The sequence below is a fragment of the Mobula birostris genome, chromosome 3 (assembly GCF_030028105.1).
Source record: "Mobula birostris isolate sMobBir1 chromosome 3, sMobBir1.hap1, whole genome shotgun sequence".
Classification (NCBI taxonomy): domain Eukaryota; kingdom Metazoa; phylum Chordata; class Chondrichthyes; order Myliobatiformes; family Myliobatidae; genus Mobula; species Mobula birostris.
The window spans coordinates 220,238,854-220,266,543 of NC_092372.1; the positions used below are offsets into that span (position 1 = coordinate 220,238,854).

A 27,690-nucleotide genomic window follows, 5' to 3' on the forward strand; every position below is an offset into this window, starting at 1 on the left:
TAAAAATAAAACTTTCTGGGCTTTATTTTAAACCTCTTGCTACACTTCAACAGTTGGGTAGTCATCAAGTTCATTTAAAGCTTTGTCATCACTGTTACGTTTTGTCACTCCAATATATAAAACTAATTGAAAGAGAAATGCAAACAACAGGAATTCTGCAGATGCTGGAAATTCAAGCAACACACATCAAAGTTGCTGGTGAACGCAACAGGCCAGGCAGCATCTCTAGGAAGAGGTACAGTCGACGTTTCAGACCGAGACCCTTCGTCAGGACGAGTCAAGTGTGTTGCTTGAAAGAGAAACACGGGGAGACTGGGAAAACATTTTGCTTCATTACTTTAAGAGAAGCACGCACTTACGTCGTGGCGTGATGATGTAGCCCAGTCATGTACTTCTACCTATGAATTATTAACAAAATGCTTATTCAAGCAATACTTACAATATTACTCAAAACATTACTGAAATATTAGATACTCAGCACACATCTTGAAGAGAATTTGCAGTAGAGCAGCAAACTATAAACACAAGAGATTCTGCAGATACTGGAAATCCACAGCAACAAACAAACTTCTGGAGGAACTCAAATGTTTATCCAGGTGTTTTTTTTTAATTTGCCTTTTGCCCATTTCCCCATAGAGCGAGCACAAAACTGTACTTTCTGCAGATAAGTGACAGGAGAAACCAGGTGCCAACACTTTCTGCATGTTCTCAGCCCATTGCCTGTGGCAATTGAAGCTGTGAATGCCACATCTAATGACATGAACTACCATGACACACACTCACTTAATAAAGGGTAATAAAAACAGACATTGATGGAAATCTGCAGGTCAGTCAGCATCCATGAAACAGACCACAGAGAGCGTTTAAGATCAAAGACACTTTATTGGAACGAAGGAGGAGAGAAAACAAGTTGGATCTGAAATTTTTAAAGTGGTTTTCTGCCCAATTTAACAGAGCACGTTTTTTGCTGAGTGTCTCGAGTATCTTGTTTATATGTTGTTTCACATTTTCATCATTTTGAGAGATGCAGGTTGCCACAGACAAGATTCAGCAATCTGGAAACATTCATCATCAGTATTCCTATTTCAATCACCTATAACAAAAACTTTGCCAAGCAGGAAAGCAACATCCAGAAAATATAAACTTGGAAGTTTCATCTAGTGGCAAATCATAGTTTAACAGAAACCTTGGCAGAATCTTAGAAGCAGGTTCCCCACCCCTTCAACTACACAAGTTTCAAGAGCACCTCACATAAATATTGAAAATATATACCAGGGAACAATTGAAAAATAATGTTGCCAAAAAACAGCTTGTATGTGCAACTGCAAATGCTGAAAGAAATTTTAAGACTTGTTTACAATTTTTAGTATAGTATGTTATTTGCCCATACCTCAAAACCAAGTTATTTCTGGGCTGATTTTTAAAAAATAAATTGAATAGTAAACCAATTACCAATATTTAAGTTAGTAGCATATGAACATGGTGAAAAACTCCCATGTTACTGAGCATATTCTACTCTGTCTAGGAAAACTGAGTAGGAAGATGGAAGAGGTGTCACTCTATATTAGAAACATAGCCAAAGATTGCACCCACGAGCTTCTAAAAATACAGCAATTTTCTTGCAATTATTTGTCACTTCAATTTCAAGCATATTACTGCCAAGTTTCAAAAACTGACACAAAAATTGTTTCAAGTACAGGATCTTGCTATTAAGAGTGCTACTAGAGCCAATCCCAAACTGACCAACAAGCACAGCAGTGCATTAGTTTAATAATTCATTACCCTCAGGAGCACTTTCAGCTCCCAGAGGCTACCTGCTGCATATTCCCGTGCTTTACAATGGCACTCGTTTCTATGGCAGTGACCTATTCAAATATCAAGTCTAATGCTGTCAGCTCCGAGCGATATAAAGTGATCAAAAAATGTCAAAATTGTCCAAATATCACAAAATACAAGATAACAGAAGTATAGATATGAAGGAAAAATCTCCAAACGTGATTAGGAGTAATTGAAACAATGTCTCAGCTACATGTTTCAATTTGAAACATACGAGTGATTGGGTGGGGACAGAAAAAGGATCAATTCCCTTTTTCTTATTTCACTTCTCTACTACTGATTTAAATTATTTGGATAAGAGCGCCTGGGGCAAAGTATACTGGTTTTGAAGGAACACACATCAAAGTTGCTGGTGAACGCAGCAGGCCAGGCAGTATCTCTAGGAAGAGGTACAGTTGATGTTTCGGGCCGGGACCCTTCGTCAGGACTAACTGAAGGAAGAGCTAGTAAGAGATTTGAAAGTGGGAGGAGGAGATCCAAAATGATAGGAGAAGACGGTGGGGTGGGGGGGAAATGGAGCCAAGAACTGGACAGGTGATTGGCAAAGGGGATATGAAAGGATTATGGGACAGGAGGCCCAGGGAGAAGGAAAAGGGGGAGGGGGGAAACCCAGAGGATGGGCAAGGGGTATAGTGAGAGGGACAGAGGGAGAAAAGGGAGAGAGAGAGAAAAAGAAAAAGAATGTGTGTATATAAATAAATAACAGATGGGGTACGAGGGGGAGGTGGGACATTAACGGAAGTTAGAGGTCAATGTTCATGCCATCAGGTTGGAGGCTACCCAGACGAAATATAAGGTGTTGTTCCTCCAACTTGAGTGTGGCTTCATCTTTACAGTAGAGGAGGCCGTGGATAGACATATCAGAATGGGAATGGGATGTGGAATTAAAATGTGTGGTCACTGGGAGATTCTGCTTTCTCTGGTGGACAGAGCGTAGGTGTTCAGCGAAACGATCTCCCAGTCTGCGTCGGGTCTCGCCAATATATAGAAGGCCACATCGGGAGCACCGGACACAGTACATCACCCCAGCCGACTCACAGGTGAAGTGTCGCCTCACCTGGAAGGACTGTCTGGGGCCCTGAATGGTGGTAAGGGAGGAAGTGTAAGGGCATGTGTAGCACTTGTTCCGCTTACAAGGATAAGTGCCAGGAGGGAGATCGGTGGGAAGGGATGGGTGGGGACGAATGGACAAGGGAGTCGCGTAGGGAGCGATCCCTGCGGAAAGCTGGGGGGGGGGGGGGGAGAATGCTGCCTGGCCTGCTGCGTTCACCAGCAACTTTGATATGTGTTGCTTGAATTTCCAGCATTTGCAGATTTCCTTGCGTTTGCTGTTTTTGAAGGAACCATGCTTTCGCTGAATAGCTACATTGCATTTCTTTGGAATGGAGATGCATGCAGTTGACAAGTGCATTTATCCAAAGTTGGTGATAAATGTACTGCCTTGGAATGAAGCACAACTAAAGTAAAAACAAAGTTGTTGATGAAAATCAATGCACTCTCCTGCTTTCTTGCCTTTTTACAAGCTGCTGCTTGTATGGAATAAATATGCAGAATGCCAAATTATACTTGGCATATACAAACATATTTCTAAATTAAATCTACCCAAGTAACAGGTAATTTATGCTTAGACTGATATACCAATATTTATTTTAGAGATGCATCACAGAACAGGCTCTTCCAGCCCAACGAGCAACACCACCCAGCAACGCACCTATTTAACATTTACCTAATCACACTCACACTCCATAGAACATTACACCACAGAAACAGGCTTTTTGGCTCTCCTTGGCTGTCCAGAACCATTTTTCTGCCTAGTCCCACTGACCTGCACCTGGACCATATCCCTCCATACACCTCCCATCCATGTACCTGTCCAAGTTTCTTAAATGTTAAAAGTGAGCCTGCATTTACCACTTCATCTGGCAGATCATTCCACATTCCCACCGCTCTCTGTGTGACGAAGCCCCCCCAATGTTCCCTTTCAACTTTCCCCCTTCACCCTTAACCTATGGCCTCTTTTTTTTTCTCCCCTAGCCTCAGTGGAAAAAGCCTGCTTGCATTCACTCTATCAAAACCCATCATAATTTTATATACCTCTATCAAATCTCCCTTCATTCTTCTAAGCTCCAGGGAATAAACTCCTAACCTATTCAACCTTTCGCTGTAATTCAGTTTCTCAAGTCCCGGCAACATCCTTGTAAACCTTCTCTGCACTCTTTCAACCTTATCAATATCCTTCCTGTAATTTGGTGACCAAAACTGAACACAATACTCCAACTTCGGCCTCACCAATGCCTTATACAACCTCACCATAACATTCCAACTATTATACTCAATACTTTGATTTATAAAGGCCAATGTACCAAAAGCTCCCTTTACGACCCTATCTACATGTGACGCCACTTTTAGGGAATTTTGTATCTGTATTCCAGATCCCTCTGTTCTACTGAACTCCTTAGTGCCCTACCATTTACCTAACATGTGTCCTGACGAAGGGTCTCGGCCCGAAACGTCGACTGTATCTCTTCCTACAGATGCTGCCTAGTCTGCTGCGTTCACCAGCAACTTTGATGTGTGTTGCTTGAATTTCCAGCATCTGCAGATTTCCTTGTGCTACTATTTACCTTGTATGTTCTACCTTGGTTTGTCCTTCCAAAGTGCAATACCTCACACTTGTCTGTATTAAATTCCATCTGCCATTTTTCAGTCCATTTTTCCAGCTGGTCCAAATCCCTCTGCAAGCTTTGAAAACCTTCCTAACTGTCCACTACACCTCCAATCTTCATATCATCAGCAAATTTGCTGATCCAATTTACCACATTATCATCCAGATCATTGATATAGATGACAAATAACAATGGACCCAGCACTGATCCCTGTGGCACACCATTAGTCACAGGCCTCCACTCAGAAAAGCAATCCTCCACTACCACTCTCTGGCATCTTCCATTGAGCCAGTGTCTAATCCAATTTACTACCTCTCCATGTATACCTAGTGACTGAATCTTCCTAACTAACTTCCCATGCGGGACCTTGTCAAAGGCCTTATTGAAGTCCACGTAGACAACATCCACTGCCTTCCCTTCATCCACTTTCCTGGTAACCTCCTCGAAAAACTAATAGATTTGTTAAACATGACCTATCACGCACAAAGCCATGTTGACTCTCCCTAATAAGTCCCTGTCTACTCAAATACTTGTAGATCCTATCTCTCAGTACTCCTTCCAATAATTTACCTACTACTGATGTCAAACTTACCGGCCTATAATTTCCCGGATTACTTTTAGAGCCTTTTTTAAACAACTGAACAACTCTCTCTTGAGAATCATCTACAGGCATGACATCCTGGACCCCAGTACTTGGGAGGCAGCACACCATCCTGGCTTCTTTCGCAGCCACAGAATCTCTTGTCCTGTTATTGAGATCTTTACTGCAAACAATACTCCAAATTAAGTCTCACTAACATCTTGTACAATTTCATAACATCCCAACTCCTGTACTCAATGCTAGTTTATGAAAGTCACAAGAACAATGGAATCCAAAATTAAAGTAGACTAAATTATTGCTAAAAGTCATGCTTGAACAGCCATGTTGACAAAGAAAAAACTGCACAAGCTTCAAGTCCGAAATAAAAGACAAAATGCTAGAAACACTTAACAGTTCAGGCAGCACCTGTGGAAAGAGAAACAGTGAATTTTCAGGTCCAATCAAGCTTTAAGGTTGGAGTACAGCTTCCTACTCTATATTAAATGCCCTGACTAATGAAGACCAATATCCCTTCTCAGCCATGTTGTCTACCTGCATTGTTGCCCTCAGATCTATGGACTGGTACTCCATAGACCCATGAACATGACTGATCTGTCCTTAGTACTCCTAGGCCCTTACCCCATTAATGTTCACAAAATGCATCACCACTTTTGACTGGATTACACTCTACCTGCCATTTTTAAGTTGATTTTACCAACATTGATTTTGCTAGGCAGCCTACTGCTACTTATTCTTAGCTGTCAACTCTGCCAATCTTCATATAATCCTTTAAGTTGCCCCTCACACCCAGGACATTCTCATATCATGAAAAGCAGGGGTTTCAGCATTCATCCTTGTTGGATACCATTAGCAACAAGCAATCAGCTGTAAAAACCACCCCAAGCCAATTTTAGACCCAGTTTGCCGATTGCCCTGGATCCATTTGGCCCCAGTCTTTTGAACAAGTCTCACTAAAATCCATGTAAAAAATTACATCTACTGCCCTATCCTCATGAACAGAGTTAGGTCTGCAAAGATCTCCAATTATTCAGACAAGATCTGCCCTTGACAAAGCCACGTTAGCAGTCTAGTTATTCCCTGCCTTTCCATTGATCACCAATCTGCCTCAGCTTTTTCTAGCATCTCCCCTACCACTGATATGAAACTCACAAGTCACAGATACCAGGTATCTTCCTATTGCCTTAAGAATCTGCAGGACTATTCAGAATGCATCAAATAACATTACATGCAGCAGTCAGCGCAACGCTTTGCAGCACCAGCAATAGACATTAAATTCCTGCCACTGCCCGGGTACAGAGTTTTTAATGCTCCCCCAGTGAGTGCACGAAATTTCTCTGGAGCGCTTCACTTTTCTCCCCATGTTCCAAAAGACTCACGTGAGTTGTGAGCATGCTATGCTAGTACCAGGAACATGGCGCACTTGAAGGCTGCCCCACAGCACATCCTCAGACTGTGCCGGTCATCGACAAAAATGACGGATTTCATTATAGATTTCGATGCACATTACTGTGCAAAGATCTTAAGCACATAACTATTTGTCAACGTGGAGTGGAGAGTTTGTAAATCTGGTGGGTGCAAACAGTGTTGGGAATGGCAAGGGTAGAGCGCCACAGGAGAGGTGTGGGACAGGCGCCAGAGGAGTGCTGGGGCAAGGGGGTAGGGTGGCACGAGTGCAGACACACCTAGCCGTGAGACACCAGACGGCATTTGATTCCAAATAATAGGAATATTGATCATTACAGAAAGTCTTTCTAGTGCTCCCCACTCCCTCCCTTCCCCTTTTCCCAACCATGATTCCCCTCTCCTTGCCCCCTTCCCACTCAATCCACAATAGACACCCATATCAGAATCAGGTTCATTACCTGCACGTCACGAATTTTTTTTTGCTGCAGCAGTTCAATGCAATACACAAAATTACTACAATACTATGCAAAAGTCTTAGGCACCCTAGCTATGTGTGCCCAAGACTGTATCACAGTACTGTAAACACGAGGAAATCTGCAGATGCTGGAATTTCAAGCAACACACATAAAAGTTGCTGGTGAATGCAGCAGGCCAGGCAGCATCTCTAGGAAGAGGTACAGTCGATGTTTTGGGCCGAGACCCTTCGAACTGATGAAGGGTCTCAGCCCAAAATATCGACTGTACCTCTTCCTAGAGATGCTGCCTGGCCTGCTGTGTTCACCAGAAACTTTTACGTGTGTTGCTCAAAGTACTGTAGATGTGATGAATAGAGCTAATCTTCAACTTCTCAATTCTCTTCAGGTTCTTTCATAGGCATAGTCATACTTTATTGATCTCGGGGGAAATTGGTTTTGTTACAGTTGCACCATAAACAATAAATAGTAATACTACTATTAGTAAATAGTAATAGTCATGGAAATAATAAGTAGTAATAGAATAGTAATAGAAAAATAGTAATAAATAGTAATAAATAGTTAAATAGTAATATGTAAATTATGCCAGTAAATTATGAAATAAGTCCAGGACCAGCCTATCGGCTCAGGGTGTCTGACCCTCCAAGGGAGGAGTTGTAAAGTTTGATGGCCACAGGCAGGAATGACTTCCTATGACGCTCTGTGTTGCATCTCGGTGGGATGAGTCTCTGGCTGAATGTACTCCTGTGCCCACCCAGTACATTATGTAGTGGATGGGAGACATTGTCCAAGATGGCATGCAACTTAGACAGCATCTTCTTTTCAGACACCACCGTGAGAGTGTCCAGTTCCATCCCCACAACATCACTGGCCTTACGAATGAGTTTGTTGATTCTGTTGGTGTCTGCTACCCTCAGCCTGCTGCCCCAGCACACAACAGCAAACATGATAGCACTGGCCACCACAGACTCGTAGAACATCCTCAGCATCGTCCGGCAGATGTTAAAGGACCTCAGTCTCCTCAGGAAATAGAGACGGCTCTGACCCTTCTTGTAGACAGCCTCAGTGTTCTTTGACCAGTCCAGCTTATTGTTAATTTGTATCCCCAGGTATTTGTAATCCTCCACCATGTCCACACTGACCCCCTGGATGGAAACAGGGGTCACTGGTACCTTAGTTCTCCTCAGGTCTACCACCAGCTCCTTAGACTTTTTCCACATTAAGCTGTAGATAATTCTGCTCACACCATGTGACAAAGTTTCCTACCAAATAAGAACAATGTCCTCTGATTACTAGCCCCCTACAAATTCAAATGCAAAACCTTCACTTTTTCTGTCAAAATCTTTTGTGGTTTTAAGCCAAACTCTTCTCAACGCTCTAAACTGTCAATGACAGTATTAGATTTGAATCTTCCCTTATAACTCCAGTAGTAAAACATTCAAATAATCCAGTTTCAGTTTATTCAGAAACTCCAACAACTTAATATTTGAATCACTGAGTTACATTCTTCACATTTCTTTTAAATTTTCAAATGAAACTGGTGTTTATGATACAACTGTACACTATATTAAAAAAGCAAATTAAATATATTGGGGTTTTAATTAGAGCAATACAAAGTTATCCGGAAGATATACTATAGCAGAAGCGATATGCCAGATTTACACAGTCCTATCTTATCCAGAGCAAGTCAAGCAGTTCACTTGCAGAGTAAAAACCAATATTTACCCAAGGCTACTGGAATGATTAGAAAGAAGAACAAAGGAATTATATTAAAAAAAACAGAAAAAATCCTGCCACAATTGCAAATGAATTTTGACAGCTATGTAATAAATAAACAGGTGCAATAGGACACTAAAATATGGCATTGGCCTTAAAAAATGATAGCGCCAAAATGTGTTCAGCTTGTTGTGCCTGTTATTCTTTCTTTGCAACACCTGACTAATTTAATCTCACTATCTTCTACACCACCACCTCACCAATCAGACCTCAAAAGGTACATGGTCTGTTAATGTTTGCAGGGAATCTGCTTGAACAATCTTAAAAGTTATGCATTCCAGATCTTGGTCCCAAACTAATACCCCATTTCTTTTCTACAAATTATTGTAAAGTTATGGTTTGTAAAACTTCCATAAGCTGATGTTACATAGGAATCAGTAACATCCTTGAAACCTGGACAAGGCAGAATCTGTGGACGAAGTCATACATAGCACAGAAACAAGCCCTTTGGCCCAACTGGTCCACGCTGAACTCAGCCTACCTGCTAGTCCATTGCTCATGTTCGCCCCATTACCCTCAAAGATCCTCCCCTCATGTACCTGCTCAAATGTCTCTTAATTGTTGAAATTGTACTCATCCCAACCATTTCCTCTGGCAGCTTATCTCAGGCTCTCACTACCCTCTGATAAAGAAGGCTTTCCATGAATGCTGATTGACCAGCAGCATATTCTCCCCCTCCCTCTCTCCATTCTATTTCAGATTTGCACCTTTAGACACAGGCAGCACAACGACCAGAGATCCAGATTCAATTCTAATCTTGAGGGCAGTGAAGAGGGATGGGGAGAAGTTTAGAAGATGGGGGAAAAAAGTAAGTGATTAATCGCAGGTTTAACGTGAATGGGCAGATGGCTGGCTTGGAATCAGTGGCCAAAAGTGCTGTTTCCCAGTGCATCTCTCTAGGACTGCAACTCCAGTCAGCAGCAGCTGCTTCTAATAGCTTGGCAGATGTTGCTTAGGCAACATGACCAATGCTTTTTTTGGGAATAAGATAGCCCCATTAGGTTTTTTTTAAAATCACCTCAGGCTGTGCTGGGCTTGACACCCATAACCTAGTCAAATAAAAAGGATTGTGGAATGTTAATTACAACTTTAGATGAAGAAAGAGGGAAATTTGAGCAGTAAGAAAGTGTCAGTTGTACAGCACAAAAATAGATCCATCATCCCATCAAGTCCATGGCAACTTTTTGATTGAGGTTCATATTCTTTATTTATCACGTCAATCGAAAATAAAATGCGTTGTTTGCATTAACACAATCTTGGGGTTGGATCAGGGTTGCAGGGCAGCTTGGTTTGAAGGGCCCCAAAGGGCCTAGTCATGCTGTATCACTATATAAATAAATATACAAACTTAAGGAATTGCTAGGGGCAGTTCACAAGTACTACCACACATTTAAGCATAGCAAGTCCACAATGTTCAGCAGAACACCAGCATCACGCACAGCACTACAGTCCCAGCACAGGCCACCTCCTCTGCCTTGTTCACTCCATGAAAGACAAACCCAGTCTATCCAATCACACCATTTAACTGAAATTGTCCTTTCCAAGGAGCATCCTGGTAAATCTCCACCACATGCTGAGGAAACACAGTATGCAGAGAGTCTGGACTCCATTGATACACTCAAAACGTTCTATAGATGTACCATTCTGACAAGCTGCATCACTGTCTGGTATGGCTGGGGGGTGGGGGAGAAAGGGGAGCACAGGACCAGAAGCTGCAGAGGGTTGAAAATTTAGTAGGCTAGTACCCAAGATGGAGCCAACAAGTACCCAGGACATCTTCAAGGAGTGGTGTCTCAGAAAGGTAGTGTCAATTATTAAAGACCCCCAGCACCCAGGATATGCCCTTTTCTCACTGTTCCCAACAGGAAGGACTTACAGAAGCCTGAAGGCACACACTCAGCAATTTAGGAACAGCTTCTTCCCCTCTGCCATCCGCTTCCTAAATGGGCATTGAACCCGCGAACACTATCTCACTTTTTTTTAAATGTATAGCAATTCTGTTTTTTGCAAGACTTTCAATCTATTCAATATACATATGCTGTGAAAGTATACTGAATAAGATTTACTTCTTTATTATTTTTTCTTCTGTATTATGTATTGATTAACTGCTCCCAAGTTCTGCCACCTGATTCCTAAATGGACATTGAACCCGAGACACTAACTCGCTTTTTAAAAATTTTGTTTTTTTGCACAATTTTTAATCTATTCAATGTATACTGTAATTGATTTACTCGTTTTATTTTTCCTTCTATATTATGTATTGCATTGAACTGCTGCTGCTAAGTTAACAAGTTTCATGACACATGCCAGTGGTAATAAACTCGATTCTGAACTTGCAACCAGATCAGGAAGTAATCAATGTGATACCTTGTGCACTGTGGTGGTCAATGTTACAGAATCCTAGTCATATGGAACAGTTACAGATCCTTTGGGTCACTGTTTATGTTAACATTATTCTCAATACCAATCTCACGTATCTGCATATTCAAGTACCCGTGGAAAGCATTGAGTGATCTTGCTTTCCACCTCCTTTGGCAGTTTATTTTAGATACCAACTACTCTACAAAAATTATTTGCTCATATCCTATTTGCTCCATCTCACCTTAATCCTGTGGCCTCTACCTTTAGACACCCCACCATGGGAAAGACTCTGGACAGCTACGCTTTTTAGCCTTTGTCGATCCAGGGAAGAGACCCAGCTTATTCAATCACTTCTATAAACTAGTATGGGTTTTGCAGTTTGTCAGATTTGATAGGGGACAGGATGTACACTAGTGACCTCTGGCTATGAACCCAGGTTAGGACAGATCAGTTTCTCTTTCACAATTCTTCAATCTTTGTTATCTTCATTACTTATTGGGGGCAAGAGGCAGGCTGGTGTCCAGCTCACTGTGCCACCAGGTTTACTCATTTCTGCACTGAACTGGGGCTGTGGCCTGCAACTAACAAGCTCTTGAATTGGCTGCTGGCTCACTTTCGTGATCTTCAGTTCTGAATACTCTTTGCTTAATTTTATTGTCTGCACATTTTGTTTCTCTGCACATTGGGTGTTTAACGGTTTTTTTTTAAAAAAATGGGTTCTATTGTGTGTCTTTGTTTTGTGGCTGCCTGTTAGGAAACAAATCTCATGGTTGTAAATAGTATATAAACTTTAAACGTACTTCCTTTCCCACCCTTGCTCCAATCAGTACAACACAACTGAAGTATCTCACCCTTAAAATCATCTTGCAAAATCTTTTAGCCCAAGAAACTTGACATCCCAAAATAGTGTTTAGATTTGTATTCCAACCAAGAACATTTAATAGTTCAGCAAGATTTCAAATTGATGGAAGTAGACAAACTAGGATTTCTGGAGTCTAAAGAATGTGGTTGCTGGAAATCTGGAGCAACAAGGAGCTGAATGAACTCAGCAAGTTGGGCAGTATCTATGGGGGAAATGGATAGTCAGTGTTTCAGGTTAAAACAATGTATTGAACTAAACTCTTTAAGAACTCTTCTCAGTATGCATCAACACAAGACAATTACCGGCAGGATAGATTGCCATAGATTTTTTGGTACCCCGAGTAGATATTACTGATAACCCGATAACAGAGTGGCAAAGCAAAGTTGAGTTCTTGGATTTCTCCAGTAACAGCCACTACCTACTATACATGATAGAGAACTGAGGGCCAGAAATAAAAGGCTACCAAGGGCACTCTTACTCTGAAGAGAATATCTTTATTTTTTAAAAAAAAAACTAGAAATCACTATGCAATGTAATACCAAAGACCAAGGCTAAAGTTATCAGCAGTGGCCAAAAGGATCTTTTGAAGGAATAAAGCACAGACAGCCAAGACTGGGAAAGTGAGAGCAAAGGGAAGGAAGAAACGATGCACATGGAAACTGAAAAAAATACAGAATCCCACATTTAAAGTGCAAGTGTAAACTGAATATTCTTTTAGATGTTAATGAATTCAAAGTGGCAATAACACTGCACGGGTGAATGTTTGTCACCCAGATAGGGAAAATATCTATGAACTGTAACAAAGTTCTAACAGCATACTAGTAAACAAGTGTAAAATCACATCTCTGAAATATCACACTAGATTTGTCACTGCCATCTCCACTGTATTTTAGAACAGTATTTCTAGCCGAAAGCCAGCTGGTGGCACAGTGGCATCAGTGCTGGACTTCAGGGCGAGAGGTCCTGAGTACAATACCAGCCGGCACCCTTGCACGCTCTCCATACATGCTGGGTTAAGAGCTGGCGATCTCTAGGAAGGCAATGGCAAACCACTGCCGTAACTTGCCTCATACACGATTTCCCAATACGTCAAAGCGGCGTGGAAGGAAATCGCCCGCTAACCAGAAAATTCCGGATACAACATTAAAAAATTCCTAGCCACAAGGAGGGGGTAGGGGGAAAATGGTCAGTTTATTAGGTATTGGAGTGGAGTGGAACCCGACAGAGTCTTCTGCTGCTATAGCCCATCAACTTCTAAGGTTTGCATGGTCTGCATTCAGAGATGCTCTTTGCATATTACTTATGCATGGTTATCTGAGTCACTGTCACCTTCCTGTCAGCTTGAACCAGTCAGGCTATTCTCCTCTGACCTCATTAGGGAACACAAGAAAAATCTGCAAATACCACACCCTCACAGCAGGTCAGGCAGCATCTATGGAAAAGAGAAAACAGTCACTGTTTCAGGCTGAGAGTATCTTTTCCATAGATGCTCCAGCATTGTGAGTAGTGCTCTCATTAACAATCGGAGTTTTCACCCACAAAACCATTCCTCATTCGAATTTTTTTTGTTTATCATAACATTCTCTATAAACTCTAGAGCAGGGGTTCCTAACCTCTGTTAATAGTTTGGGTCCATGGCATAAAAAAGGTTGGGAACCCCTGTTCAAGACTGCTGTGTGTGAAAATCCCAAATCAGGAGTTTGAGATACTCAAAGCAGCCCATCTGGCATTGACAATTATTCCACAGTCAAAGTCACTTAGATTTTTTCTTCACCATTCTGATATTTGGTCTGAACAACTGAACTGCCTGCCTAAGTCTGCATGCTTTTATGCATTGAGTTGATGTCACATGATTGGCTGATTAAACATTTACAAGCAGGTGTATTTAGTGCCCACTGAATGCAAAGGTTCAAAAAGTGGACACATGCACATCTGCACTTACTCGAGTGCAAAATAGTAAAATCCTCCTTATCTGCGGGGGATTGGCTCCAGGATCGCGCATGCTTAAGTCCCTCATTTAACCTGTCTCAGTGCGGTGGACTTTAGGACCCGGCGGAGCTCTGAATCCGCAGTGTTTCTGTTCACAAAAATAATCATGATCAAAAATAAAGTGGAAACAATAAAGCGATTGGAAAGAGATAAAACACCATCAGTCATTGGAAAAGCATTAGGCTACAGTCAGTCAACGATCAGAACAATTTTAAAGGATAAAGTGAGAAAGGCCCTGCCCCAATGAAAGCTACAATTTTTTCTATACTTTATTTTCAAAAAACAACAATGAAATCAACAAGAACATACCAGCTCAGACATGTATAAAAATGAAATAAGCAAAAAAGACATAACATTAGAGGGATGCCTAATGTACAAAGTGCTCAAAAATACTAAACGTTAAATCTCAAATGAGGGCCGTGAGAAATCAGCTGGGGGGGAAATTGCTCATTCGCCCCCGGTCTCATCCAGGTAGGCAGGAAATGGATTCCAGATAGCTGAAATTATTTTTTTTTTATATATAAATTGAATTGGTTCTCAAGAACCTAAGTTTCTCCATCTGTATGACTGAGATCATATCAGCCATCCATCTCCGAAAGGAAGGGGGAAAGAGGGTGATTTCCATTCCCTCAAGACAAGTCTTTTGGTAACAATCATCCCCAGCATCAGAGACTGTTGTATGGCTGCAGGGAAACAAAGTAGATTGCCAGCAGCCAAATATAGCGAGACCAGCTTCTAAGGGGAAGGATCTTTATAGGCCTTTGAGTACCAGTCGAATATCTTGGACCAAAATCCAGTTAGTAATGGGCAAAACCAAAAGGTGTGTGACAACATGGCCTCCGTCCCTTGGCACCTATCACACATTGGTGAGACAGAAGGGAAATCCTGTGCAATCTAAGTTTAGAGTAGTGAGAACGGTGGACAACTTTAAACTGAATCAGTTGGTGCCTGCTGCTAACAAAGCAAGCCTGTATCATAGACAAATACTTGTCCCAGGCAGCTTCAGATAATTCAATGCCCAACTCCTCTCTCTAGGCATCTCTAATCTTCACAGTAGACGCTACAGTGCAATTATCAAACAAACGTACAAACTTAGAAACGAGATGCCTGCAGCCAGGAGGGTTCTTCAAAACATGAAAAAAATGTTTCCCTGGAAGGATTTTAAAATTACAAATCTTAAGATTGAATGTAGTGTCTAACTTGTAAGTAATGAGAAAAGTGCGAATGAAGCAGCTCAAATTTCCCTTGATGCACAGAAGGCTTTTGACCAGATTGAGTGGCTTTACACATTTGAGTCACTGTACAGGTTTGGGTTCGGGAGTCACTTGTGTCTTGGGTAAAACTGATATATGCCAGCCCAATGTGTTCTATTATAACTAATGGTGACAATTCAACTCTGTTTCCCCTACACCGGTCAGTCCAGCGGGGGTGCCCTCTCACCGGCTCTTTTTGCCGTCGCAGTAGAGCCCCTTGCTCTAAAGATAAGTCACCCAAATATTCTGGGTTTGAAAGTGGGAGGTATTGAAACACTTATTAGTTTATATGCTGACGATGTGATACCCTACTTACAAAACTCAGCCCCTCTTCTTCTAGATTTAATCACCTCTTTTGGCAGACTGTCGGGATAATCAATTGGACAAAAAGTGACTTTGTACCCCTCTCCAACGACTACATGCGGAAAGTGTCCCATTCAAAGTAGTTAAAGATCACTTTACTTATCTTGGCTTGGCAATCCCCAAAGATCCTAAATTTATATTCAAATTAAACTTCGGAGTTTATTTCAAAACTTAAACAGAATATAGAAAGTTGGAAAGCTACAATTATTACTAAGCAACATAGTGGTTTAATTATTGAAATACATACATTTCTTAAGTGTTTTATATGCATAGAAAGGTAAAATATATACTATATACTAAGATAAACGTTTGACTAACTGACGCTAAATAATACCAGATGTACCTGTACTTAGTAAGAGAACCGTTTTTTCCCTGATCCCGATCCGCAGAAACCTACCCGCACATCCTCCCATATACTTAAAATCATCTCTAGATTACTTGCAATACCTAATACAACATAAATGTTATGTAAATAGTTGTTATACTGCGTTGTTTAGGGCAGTGGTCCTCAACCTCTGGGCCGCAGACAGATACATTGCCGTGAAGAATGCAGGGTACAGCGGTAGTCGGAACGCACCCAGCACATCTTTAAGAAAAAAGCTGAAATAAACAAGCTAATTAATTAGATGCCACCCGGCTCGTAAATGTCAGCCCAGATCAGAGATGATGCAATCGCCTCTGATCTGGGCCAACATTCTGTGCCGGATGGCACCTAATTAATTAGTTTGTTTATTTCGGCTTTTTTCTTAAAGATGTGCTGGGTGCGTTCTGGCTACCGCTGTACTGCTGCATTCTTCGCGGCAGCGTATCGGTCCGCGGCCCGGAGGTTGGGGACCACTGGTTTAGGGAATAATGACAAGGAAAAAAAAAGTTTGTACATGCTCAAACAACAAGTGCTGGAGAGAGAACTTCCGGGTTTTCTCTGATCCGCAGTTGGTTGAATCTGTGCATGTGGAACCCACGGATAAGCAGAGTCGACTGTATTTACCTTCTCAGTAACTACTATGGCAATATTAATGCATATGATGCAAAAAGGGTACCAAGCCAGAGCACATATTTTCAAAACTGTACAAATGAAATAGAAGGAACAAGTGAAGAGTCTCAAGGTAGAATGCAGATAGCAAGAGGCACCCAGGAGAGTTTGCTGGTTTGTGTGCATGCTGAGAAGCAAATGAAACAGACGCCAAAATTTTTATTACCATATTAAGTCAATGTGCTACATTCATAGTAATTATTACTGATTCTATAGCAAACTTCTTTGTAAACACTGCTAAAAGTCAAATTTACCTCTGAAAGACTCCTGCCCACCACTAACTTCTCTGGAAAGCAACAGTAGCTCCTGCCTACATTGGTGGAGTAGAGGAATTTGCTTCATAAAAGCAGTGAATGAGGGAAAAAAAAATAGTATGTCATTCAGTCTGGAGCCTGCTTTACTAGTCAACATGATTACAGCCTCAAATGCCATTTTCATCTTCCATCTAATGATCTGTTTTGAACACCATTTTTGAGTAAATTCTGTAGATATATCAGCCTCTGAATGAAGAGCCTCATTTCCATCTTAAGTGGCCTAACATTTTGAAACTACCCCCTATTTGTGCACTCCTAATCCAGGGGAACAATCTTCCTTGCATCTACCCTGTTGAGCCCTATACAAATGTCATTTCACCGAGTCTGCCTTTCATTCTTCTAAGTGCCATTTAATAGAGGCTCGACTTACCCAAATCTCTGTATGACAGACCCAGCATACAGTCAGAACCACAAGGAACAGGCCCTTTGGCCCATATGTCCATCTCGTTTATTTAATACGAGCATGGTATCAGGCCCTTCTAGCACACTTAGCCCATGCCAACCAATTACACCTACTCATAGGCCTTTGGAACGTGGGAGAAAACCAGAAGCCCATGTGGTCACAGGGAGAATGCACCAACTCCTTCCAGAGAGCAAAGAGAATTGAACCCGGGTCGCTGACGATATAATAGTGTTATGCTAATGCTATGCTACGCTACTATCTTGGTCCAAACCCTTTGACGTCTTAGCCATTCAAGGGCTCATCTAAATATAGTGTTGATAATTTCAGCAAACCCTCCCCCTCCCACCAAATCAGTATGTTCCAGATTCCAGACTCCTACACCTCTTATTCCTTACCCTAAACCTATGCCTTCTAGTTGTAGATACCTCTGTAGAGGAAGTTTCCTACAACCCAAGCACCTCAATTTTATGCTGAGGCCCCTCATCCACATCAAGGAAAACAAATCCAGACAATCCAGGAACCAGTCTGATTTACTCAGATTCATTTATTTATCATATGTACATTAAAACAGTGAAATGTACCATCTGTGTTAACAACCAACACACCCAAGGTGAGATGGGGGCAGCACAAGTGTTGCCACACATTCTGGCACCAAGACAAGGTGCCTGCCATGTTCACAGAACAAAATAGAACAGCAATAACACAGCAAAACATGCCCTGTTCCTCCCTCCCACTCACCCATGCCACAGACAGCAATCACAACTTTTACTAAATACATTAAGACCAAAATTGCACGGTCAAGACATGGGCTTACAATATACTATAATTTAGTAAGGAATCTTGACTCATACTACAATTCCCTGTGATAGAGCTTGCAATTCGTCTTTCTAATTGTGTGATGCACCTGTAGAAGAGCTTTAATTGATTATGGGACAAGAACAGAGTTCCTTTGAACATAAGCATTTCCCAATAGCACAGCAGTTTAAAACTCATTCCTCTATCTGAGAATTTGACAGCATACGGGCAGAATATTTAGGACCAGAAAAGATAAGGCAAAGGATTACTGAAAGCTTCCTTAAATAGAAAATTTATTAGCCATGAGCAAATACTAATTTTATAAGGATGGGAAGTGTTAATTTCATTCTTTATAAATGAAAAGCAAATCCACAAAATTATTCATTTCTATACAAGGCAAAGGCAATCATTTTATAATTGCATCTTCAACAACTGTCTCAAGTTTTCATCTTCAAAATAGTACTTTTACAAAGAGTAAACTTCAATATTTTTCAGTGTTGTTGAATACACCATTTTTCATGCACACATATGCCACAGCAAATTAAATGTGTGAATATTAACCTTGTCTTGCCTGATGGACAGTACATTAGAACTTCTTCCTCTTCAGATGATGCCAATTCAGTCAGCTGATGAGACCTTGGTTTAATATCAAATCTAAAGGACAGAGCAGACCAGTATTCCATCAGTACACAAACTGGAAACGACCAATATTTCCTCCAATTCTGGAAATTCCAGTGCTATAAGCATTTGAAACATTTTTCAGATTTTACAAATAACACAATTTTACAAATAATACATTCTAGGATGTGCTGGGACACAACATCAGTTATGCAACTTGGGGTCATTGGGGGTTGAGTATTTTAACGCCAGACACCCTCACCCAGGGGACCCAGCCAGAGTTGATCAGACCCCAGCAGTGCTGGTCCACAGGTCACATCTCTGGATTCATAGCCATCTGGAGGCATGCTCAATTGCCTCAGTAGACAGTCCTGATACAATGGATTCCGGTTAATTGGAACACATCAGGACCAGCACATTTTGGTCCAATTAAGTGGCTGCCCCAAAAGGCTGAATTTTAATGGAAATAGTTAAAAAGGTATAAAATGTCATTGAACCAATCAAGTATTTAAATAAAAAGAAATTAGAATGCCGCCAATGCTATTGCAGTAGAATTAGTTTCTAGTACACTGACAGAGGAATTCATCCATGTCGCGTTCTTTTGACTGTAACTGAACCAAATCAGCAGACCTAGTCCAGATAATGTACTGCCTTCATACATTGCTTTTGACAATTACATCCTCCAAATCTTCATTTTATTGTAACATTCAAGATGATTGTTGATACCTTCAAACTTTTCATAGTTCCTAACGTACTGAAATAGTTTCATTTTCACTACCAGCCATTCCTGGCATCTCCATGCCTGAATGCTTAAAACTGCAGTGTGCAAAAGAGTTTGGAATTGTCTTACTGTTTGTTTCACGCCAACCATCAGTGACAAATATCACTGCTTTTTGAACACAAGCACACTGTTTGCTTCAAGCATAGTGTAGTGTCGAACAGCCACACAAATGCAAGTGGCTAACGCTAGTTAAAACCTGTATGGCAACAGTCTCCTGTGCCAGTTAAGTGCCATCATGACCCAGATAAACCAAGGGAATCTCAACTATTTTCATTATTAGATTTTGTTCTTTAAGAGATGCCCCAATTAACAGAAATCCATTGCATTCAGCTAATATACAATTAAGATTAGTTCTAATCAAATCAGCGTTAAATCAGCAACAATTGTGCTGGGCAGCCTGCAAGAGTCGCCATGCTTCTAGTACCAACTAATGTGTCCATAACTCACTAAGCCTAAATCTTTGGAATGGGGGAGGAAACTGGGAGCAGCTGGAGGAAACCCGTATGGTTACAGGGAGAACATCGGAATTCCTTACAGGCAGCATTGGGAATCTGATTCAAGCTTAGGTTCGGCATAGGATGGTACTTGTGGCAGTTGGTAAAATTCTATCTTCACCGGAATATATTGGTGCAATTCTTCACTGTGAGGATGCCCTCCATGATGACATTGGCCATTATAGTCTGGTGTAGTGTAGCATCTTCTTACAATTTACAAAATCCACAATGAACTATCATTGGCTGCAGTCTACCATTACTGCAGGACTTATGTCCAAGTCAAAGAAGTGGGCAGGAAAGATTACCCACCCTACAAAACGTCTTTTCCAAAACTTCCTTCTATTAAGTGCTATAGGGCTATTAAAACAAAAACTTCATGTTATCTGAAATGTTCCTTATCCCCAGGTAGTTAATCTGATCAACTATTCTCATTAGCCTCCTCCCCCTCCCCACCTATTACTTCTGTCACTGCAATGCAAATCATTTTATAATGCTGTTTATACATGCTAGTATTTATGTACTTAAGCATTTCATACCTGAACTTTAACTTCCAACTTATATACTTCATAATTACTGAATGCCGTTTTCATTTGCATACCACACCCTGACCAACACACCGTAAATGTATATGACTAATAAAATTGATTCCCAGTGTTACAGCCGGTGCTGTAAAGTGCTGCATTAATCACTATACCAGCATACCACCTGAATAGTAGAAGCAGCCTGGATCACTGTTCTTTGAATATATACCATTTGATGAAAATGTTATTACATAAAGTCAACACTGAGTAAATGCTACATTGAACCACGCATGTTGGTAGGTTAATTGCAAGTTGCCCATTGTGTATGTAGATGAAGGACGAGCAAGTCCATTGCCATTTAACTATTATCTAACCACATAATGCATATAGAAACAAGACAATGTTTCTCTGAACCAGGGTGTAAAGCACAGAAATATACATAACGTAATAGGGGACTCCACAGTTAAGGCGATTCTGTGGACGCCAAAAGAAACACGGATGGTAGTTTGCCTCCCAGATGCCAGGGTCTGCGATGTTTCTGAACGCGTCCATGATATCCTGAAAAGGGAAGGTGAGCAGCCAGAAGTTGTGATACATATTGGTACCAACAACATAGGTAGAAAAAGGAAGGAGGTCCTGAAAAAAGAATACAGAGTTAGAAAGGAAGGCAGGAAGCAGGACCTCAAGGGTAGTAGGTCTGTGGGATTTAGGTCTGTGCAACACAACAGTGAGGATAGGAATAGAATAAGGTGGCAAATAAATGCATGGCTGTAGAACTGGAGCAGGGATTCATATTTCTGGATAGTTTGGACCTCTTCTGGAGCAGGTGTGACCTGTACAAAAGGGACAGGTTGCACTTGAATCTGAGGGGGACCAATATCCTTTCGGGCAGGATTACTAGAGCTGTTGAGAGTGGTTTAAACTAATATAGCAAGGGGTTGGGAACCAGTGTGATAGACAAGAAAAATGTGTAGATGCTGGGAATCCATGCAACACACAAAATGCTGGAGGAACTCAGATCAGACAGCATCTATGGGGAAAAAAGTACAGTCGATATTATGCCCCAAAACACTGACTGTACTCCCCCCCCACCCACCCCACCACTGATGCTGCCTGGCCTGTGGAGTTCCTCTACCAGTATGAAAGAACTGAGGATAAACCAGCAGGTTTACAAATAAATGTAATACAAATGCAAGGAAGGACAAGCCAATGATTGAGTACAAACGCAGACAGAACAATGAGTTAAGTTGTACCTTAGAAGCAAAATTCAAAAAGGTGAAAAATGCAGGACTGAAGGTGCTATATTTAAATGTATGCAGTATTCGGAGTAAGGTGGACGAACTTGTGGCGCAATTAGAGATTGGTCAATATGACGTTGAGGACATCAGTGAGTCATGGCTGGAAGAAGGCCATAGCTGGGAGCTTAACATCAAAGGATAGGACAGGCAGGAAGGCATAGGTGGTGGCGTGGTTCTTTTTTTTTTAAAGAGACAGAATTACATCTTTAGAAAGAGGTGACATAGGGTCAGTGGATGTTAATCTTTGTGGGTGGAGTTATGAAAATGCAAGGGTGAAAAAACCATTATGGGAATCATAATGGGCTTCCAAATGGTAGCCAAGATGTGGGGTTGAGATTGCAAAGGGAGCTGGAAAAGGCATGTAATAAGGGTAATGTCACAATTGTAATGAAGACTTCAATATGCAAGGGGACTGGAAAAATCCAGTTTGGTGTGTGGATCACAAGAGGGAATTCATTGAATGCCTTTTTAAAGCAGCTGTGCTCGAGCCTATGACAGGAAAAGCTCTTAGATGGGTGTTGTGTAAATAACCCAGATCTTATTAGGGAGCTTAACGCAAAGGAAACATTAGGAGGCAATGATCACAATATGATTCAATTCATACTGCAATTTGAGAGGGAGAAGCACAAGTCACATGCATCAGAGAATTAGAGGCATGACAGAAGAGCTTAACCAGGTGGATTGGAGGAGGATATGGCAGGGATGATGTCAGAGCAGAGATGGCTGAAGTTTCTGGAAATTGTTCACAAGGCACAGGATAGATATGTCCCCACAGAAGTTTTCTCAAATGGCAGGCTAGGCAACCATGGCTGACAAGGGAAGTTAAGGACTGCATAAAAGCAGAGGAAAGGCATGTATACAAGGCAGCAAAAGTGAGTGGAAGGTTATTGAGAAGCTTAAAATCGGAGAAAAGGCAGCTAAAAAAGCTATGAAAAGGGAAAAGATATTAACAAGGACAAACTAGTCAATAATATAAAGGAGGATACTAAAAGTTTTCTCAGTTGTATAATGAGTAAAGGGAGGTGAGAGCTGATATTGGATCACTGGAAAATGATGCTGGTGAGGTAGTAATGGGGGACAAAGAAATGGCAGAAAAACTTATTGGGTACTGAGCATCAGTCTTCACTGTGGAAGACACTAGCAGTGTGCCAGAGGTCCATGAGTGCCATTGCTATGTCAAAGGAAAAACTGCCAGAGAAACTCAAAGGTCTTAATGTAGATAAGTCACTGCAACCAGATGGACTACAAACAGTGAGGTTGCTGAAGAGATAACAGATGCATTGGTCATGATCTTTCAAGAATCACTTGATTGTAACATGGTCCCAGAGGCCAAGAGAATTGCAAATGTCACTCCACTGTTTAAGGAGGGAAGGTGGCAAAAGAAATGAAATTATAGGCCAGTTAGCCTAACCTCAGTGGTTAGGAAAGTCTATTATTAAGGATGAAGTTTCGAGGTACTTAGAGACTAATGACAAGTCAAAGCCAGCATGGTTTCTGTAAAGGGAAATCTTGTCTGACAAAACTGTTCTTCAAGGAAGGATCGACAAAGGAGAGTCACCAGATATCCTTTACCTGGATTTTCAGAAGGCAATTGATTAGGTGCCACACGAGGCTGTTTAACAAGATAAAATCCTATGGCATTACAGGAAAGATTCTGGCATGGATAGAGGAATGGCTGACAGGTAGGAAGCAGCAAGTGGGAATAATAGTGGCCTTTCCTCGTTTGCTGTCAATGACTAGTGGTGTTCCTCAGGGTCAGTATTGGAATCGCTACTTTTCACATTGTTTGTCAGCAATTTGGATAATGGAATTGATGGCTTTGTGGCAAAGTCTGCAGATGATTCGAAGATAGTTGGAGGAGTAGGTAGTGCTGCGGAAGCAATGCGATTGCAGCACGACTTAGACAAATTGGGCAAAAAAGTAGCAGATGGATACAGTATTGGGAAATGCACGATAATACATTTTTGCAAAGGAACAATAGTGTAAACTATCATCTAAGTGGGGAGAAAATTCAAACAGGGGCGCAGAGGGACTTGGGAGCCCTCGTGCAGGAGTCCCAGAAGGTTAATTTACAGATCGAGTCTGTGGTAAAGGCGGCAAAGGCAATATTGGCATTTATTTCAAACGGAATAGGATATAAAAACAAGGAGGTAATGCTGAAGCTTTATAATACACTATTCAGGCCACTTGGAGTACTGTCAATAGTTTTGAGCCCCAAATATCTCAGAAAGGATGTGTTGTTATTGAAGGGAGTGTCCAAAAGAGGTTCACAAGGATGATTCAGAGAATAAAAGGGTTAACATGAGGACCATTTGGCAATTTTGGACCTGTACTCGCTGGAATTTAGAAGAATGCGGGGGAGGGGGATCTCATTGAAACCTACCAAATGATGAAAGGACTGGATCAGGTGGATGTGAAGGGGATGGTTCCTATGGTGGGTGTATCCAGAACTAGAGCACAGCCGCATAATGGAGGGGTGAGCTTTGAGAACGGAGGCAAGGGGGAATTTTTTTTTAGCCAGAGAGTAGTGAATCTAGAGGATGCTCTACCACAGATTGCAGTGGAGGTTAAGTCCATTTAGTCATAGCCATACTTTATTGATCCCGGGGGAAATTAGTTTTTGTTACAGTTGTACCATAAATAATAAATAGTAATAGAACCATAAATAGTTAAATAGTAATACGTAAATTATGCCAGGAAATAAGTCCAAGACCAGCCTATTGGTTCAGGGTGTCTGACCCTCCAAGGGAGGAGTTGTAAAGTTTGATGGCCACAGGCAGGAATGACTTCCTATGACGCTCTGTATTGCATCTCAGTGGAATTTGTATACTTAAGGCAGAAGTTGATAGTTTCTGATTGATCAGGACATTGAAGGACACGTCAAGAAGGCAGATGTATGGGGTTAATGAAGGGTCTCAGCCTGAAATGTCAACTGTACTCTTTGCTATAGATGTTGCCTGGCTTGGTAAGTTCCTCCAGATTTTGTGTTGTATGGGGTTGAGTGGGATCCGGTATCAGTCATGGAATGGCAGTGCAGACTCACTCAGTGAGCTGAACTGCCTTATTCTGCTTGCATCCTGTGGTCCTATAACGTATCACACATGATAATTTATGAAGGCAAGGATAAAAACCTACAGATGAAGCAGGCATAAGCTAAAGTGCACAAATTATTAAAAGGTACCAAACAGATTACACTTTGAATGTGATGTGGTAGGGAGTTCAGAAGCCCAATGGCCTGAAGGAAGAAAGTTTCCCATCCTTGCCATTCTTGTTTTTAATTTAATCGCAGTTTCCTGCCTGATGGTAGAATATCAAAGAGGATGCTGGATGAAAGGGCAGTATCCTTCATAATACTAAGGGCCCTGTGTATGCAGTGCTCCCGATAAATGTCCCCGATGAGTGGCAGGGAGACCCCTATGATCCTCGCAGCCATTTTCAATCCTTTGTGGGGACTGTGGGTCTGATGCTTGGCTGCTCCCATACCACATGGGGATGCAACCTTGGAGGATGCTCTCAATGGCTCTCCTGTGAAAGTGTAGTTAAGACTGGTGGGGGGGGGGGGGTCATTCGAACCTTGCTTGCCTCAATCTTCTTAGGAAGTGGAGGCGTTGCAGTACCTTCTTGCTCAGGGCAGTGATATTAAAAGGACCAGGTGAGGTCATCCGTGGTGAACTTCCGGGAACTCTGTACAATTAACTATGGAGCAGCCATGCATTCACAGAGGGGGATGATTTATCTGCACCTTCCTGAACTCCATAATGACCTCCTTGATCTCCTCTACCTTCAGGCTTAGGTTGTTCTTCTCACCAGTTCACCAGCTACTCGACTTCCTCTCTGTACTCTGCCTCATCATCATTCTTAATGACAGCAACCACTGTTGTGCCATCCACAAACTTGACATGGTTTGAACAGGAGAAGGCTGAGCACACAGCATTGGGGAGCACCAATGTTCAGAGTAATGGGATTAGAGACACTGCTGCCCACACAGACTGACAGTGGCCTTACTGATAAGATGTCTAGTATCCAATTGCAGAGGGAAGTGTTGAGACCAAGCGAGAACAGTTTCCCCCAACCAGTTTCTGGGCTATGAAGGTATGATTATTGTTTTTTAAAAAAAAAGGGTGGCTGATGCAGACTTAGAGCACAGAAAGGGGTTCCTTCAACCTACCATCCCTGTAATGGGGCAGCTAACAAGGCCAGCATTTATTGCAAATCTTTACACAACTGAAAATAGTGAAGGCAGCAGCTATTATGAATGAATCACTGTTGTCTTTCGGAAGATACTCAGTGCTTTGAAGGGGGAGTTCTGGAATTCTAACACTGACAGTGGTTTACAGACTGCAGTGGTGCATAGGGGGAGGGGACTGGGGGTGGAATCCATCAGCGGTGTGGTCCCATCAACTTCAACCACCAGTCTTCTTGGATGCTGGCTTGGGATGAGTTAAAGTAGTCTTTTTGCATTTTGTAGAGGACACATACGGCAGCTGTGGTGCTCAAGGATCAAGTATAAAAAGCATTTGTTCAATCTCTCACACAAAGGTTGTCAGTAAACAGTATAAAGGACCTTGAAGAAAAGTAAAACTCAATGAAGCTAGTGTTATACCTTAAACAAGATCCTGCAGATGCTGGAAATCTTGACAAATACACAAAATGATGGAGGAACTCAGCAAGTCAAGCAACATCTATAGAAGGGAATAAATACCACCCTTCATAGTGTTATATCACAGCTTGCATGGTCAGTTTCTTCTCAGATCAGTATTGGCCTCAAACCACAGAGGTAATAACAGAAAATACTAGAAATTTCCACTAGGTCATGGAGTGCACAATAGAGGAATAGTTGACATTTCATTTTGGTGAAATGTCACTGACCTGAAATGTTGATGCTTTTTCCAGCTCCAACACCACATACAAGTTTGCCGATGATACCACTGTTGTGGACTGTATCAAAGGTGGTGATAAATCAGAGGGAAACCAGAGGTCCATGAGCCAGTAATCATCATCAAAGGATTGGGGGGGGGGGGGGAGAAAAAAAAGAGGGTCAGCAACTTTAAATTCCTGGGTATCACCATCTCAGAGGACCTGTCCTGGACGCATCACATTAATATTATGAAGAAAGCACAACAGCACCTCTACTTCCTCAAGAGTTTGCAGCAATTCAGCACGTCATCAAATGTCTTGGCAAATTTCTATAGATATGTGGTGGAAAGTGTGCTGACTGGCTGCATTACAGCCTGGTATGGGAACACCGATGCCTTTGAGTGGAAAATCGTAAAAAGGTAATAGATTCGGCCCTGAGCACAACTGTCACTGCTCTACCCAACCCCAAACGTGTGGTTGAAAATCTGTAGGTAAAGCCAGAATCCACCAGACAAACCAACATTTGGGAATTTTTTTTGATGGGTAACAAAAAGACTTGAGGTACAGCCAGTAACAAACCCTTACAGTCCAATGAACCCATGAAGCCCTTATACCCATATGACCAATTTACCTAGTAACCTGTACATCCTTGGAATGTGGAGGAGACTGAAGCACCCAAAGGAAACAGTCAAGGGGATACATACAAACTCCTTGCAGACAGTAGCATGGGTTTCTCAAGGTGGTCCAGTTGTTTGTATTAACACAAATCTCTACAACACAGTGCCTTCCTCTTGTGGAACTTCAGTTATGGTTAGACACCTCATTTGAAGATTGGAGTTTCAAATCCCATTACAGGGAACTAGGTAGATCAACTCAGATGATATTCAACTGCACTTCATTGGTGTCCCTTTCAGATTAGTTGCTGAACACATTGCCACAGACATAGAATCAATTTGCTATATGGTAAAATTCAATCTATTATGAAAACAGTT

General features: G+C 41.6%; 1 protein-coding gene across 7 annotated transcripts in view; it reads right to left on the reverse strand.

Annotated features, from left to right (window-relative positions):
* nktr (natural killer cell triggering receptor) overlaps positions 1-27,690 on the reverse strand; it is a 222,223-nt gene that overhangs the window by 177,811 nt on the left and 16,722 nt on the right. For 5 of the 7 annotated variants that reach the window (XM_072254165.1, XM_072254169.1, XM_072254167.1 and 2 more), the window contains exon 2: positions 18,691-18,783. The gene's annotated coding sequence lies outside the window, so the exon portion shown is untranslated. Of the gene's footprint in view, positions 1-13,921; positions 14,057-18,690; positions 18,784-26,710; positions 26,780-27,690 lie in introns of all 7 variants that reach the window. The other 2 variants (XM_072254164.1, XM_072254163.1) reach the window with 2 other exon arrangements.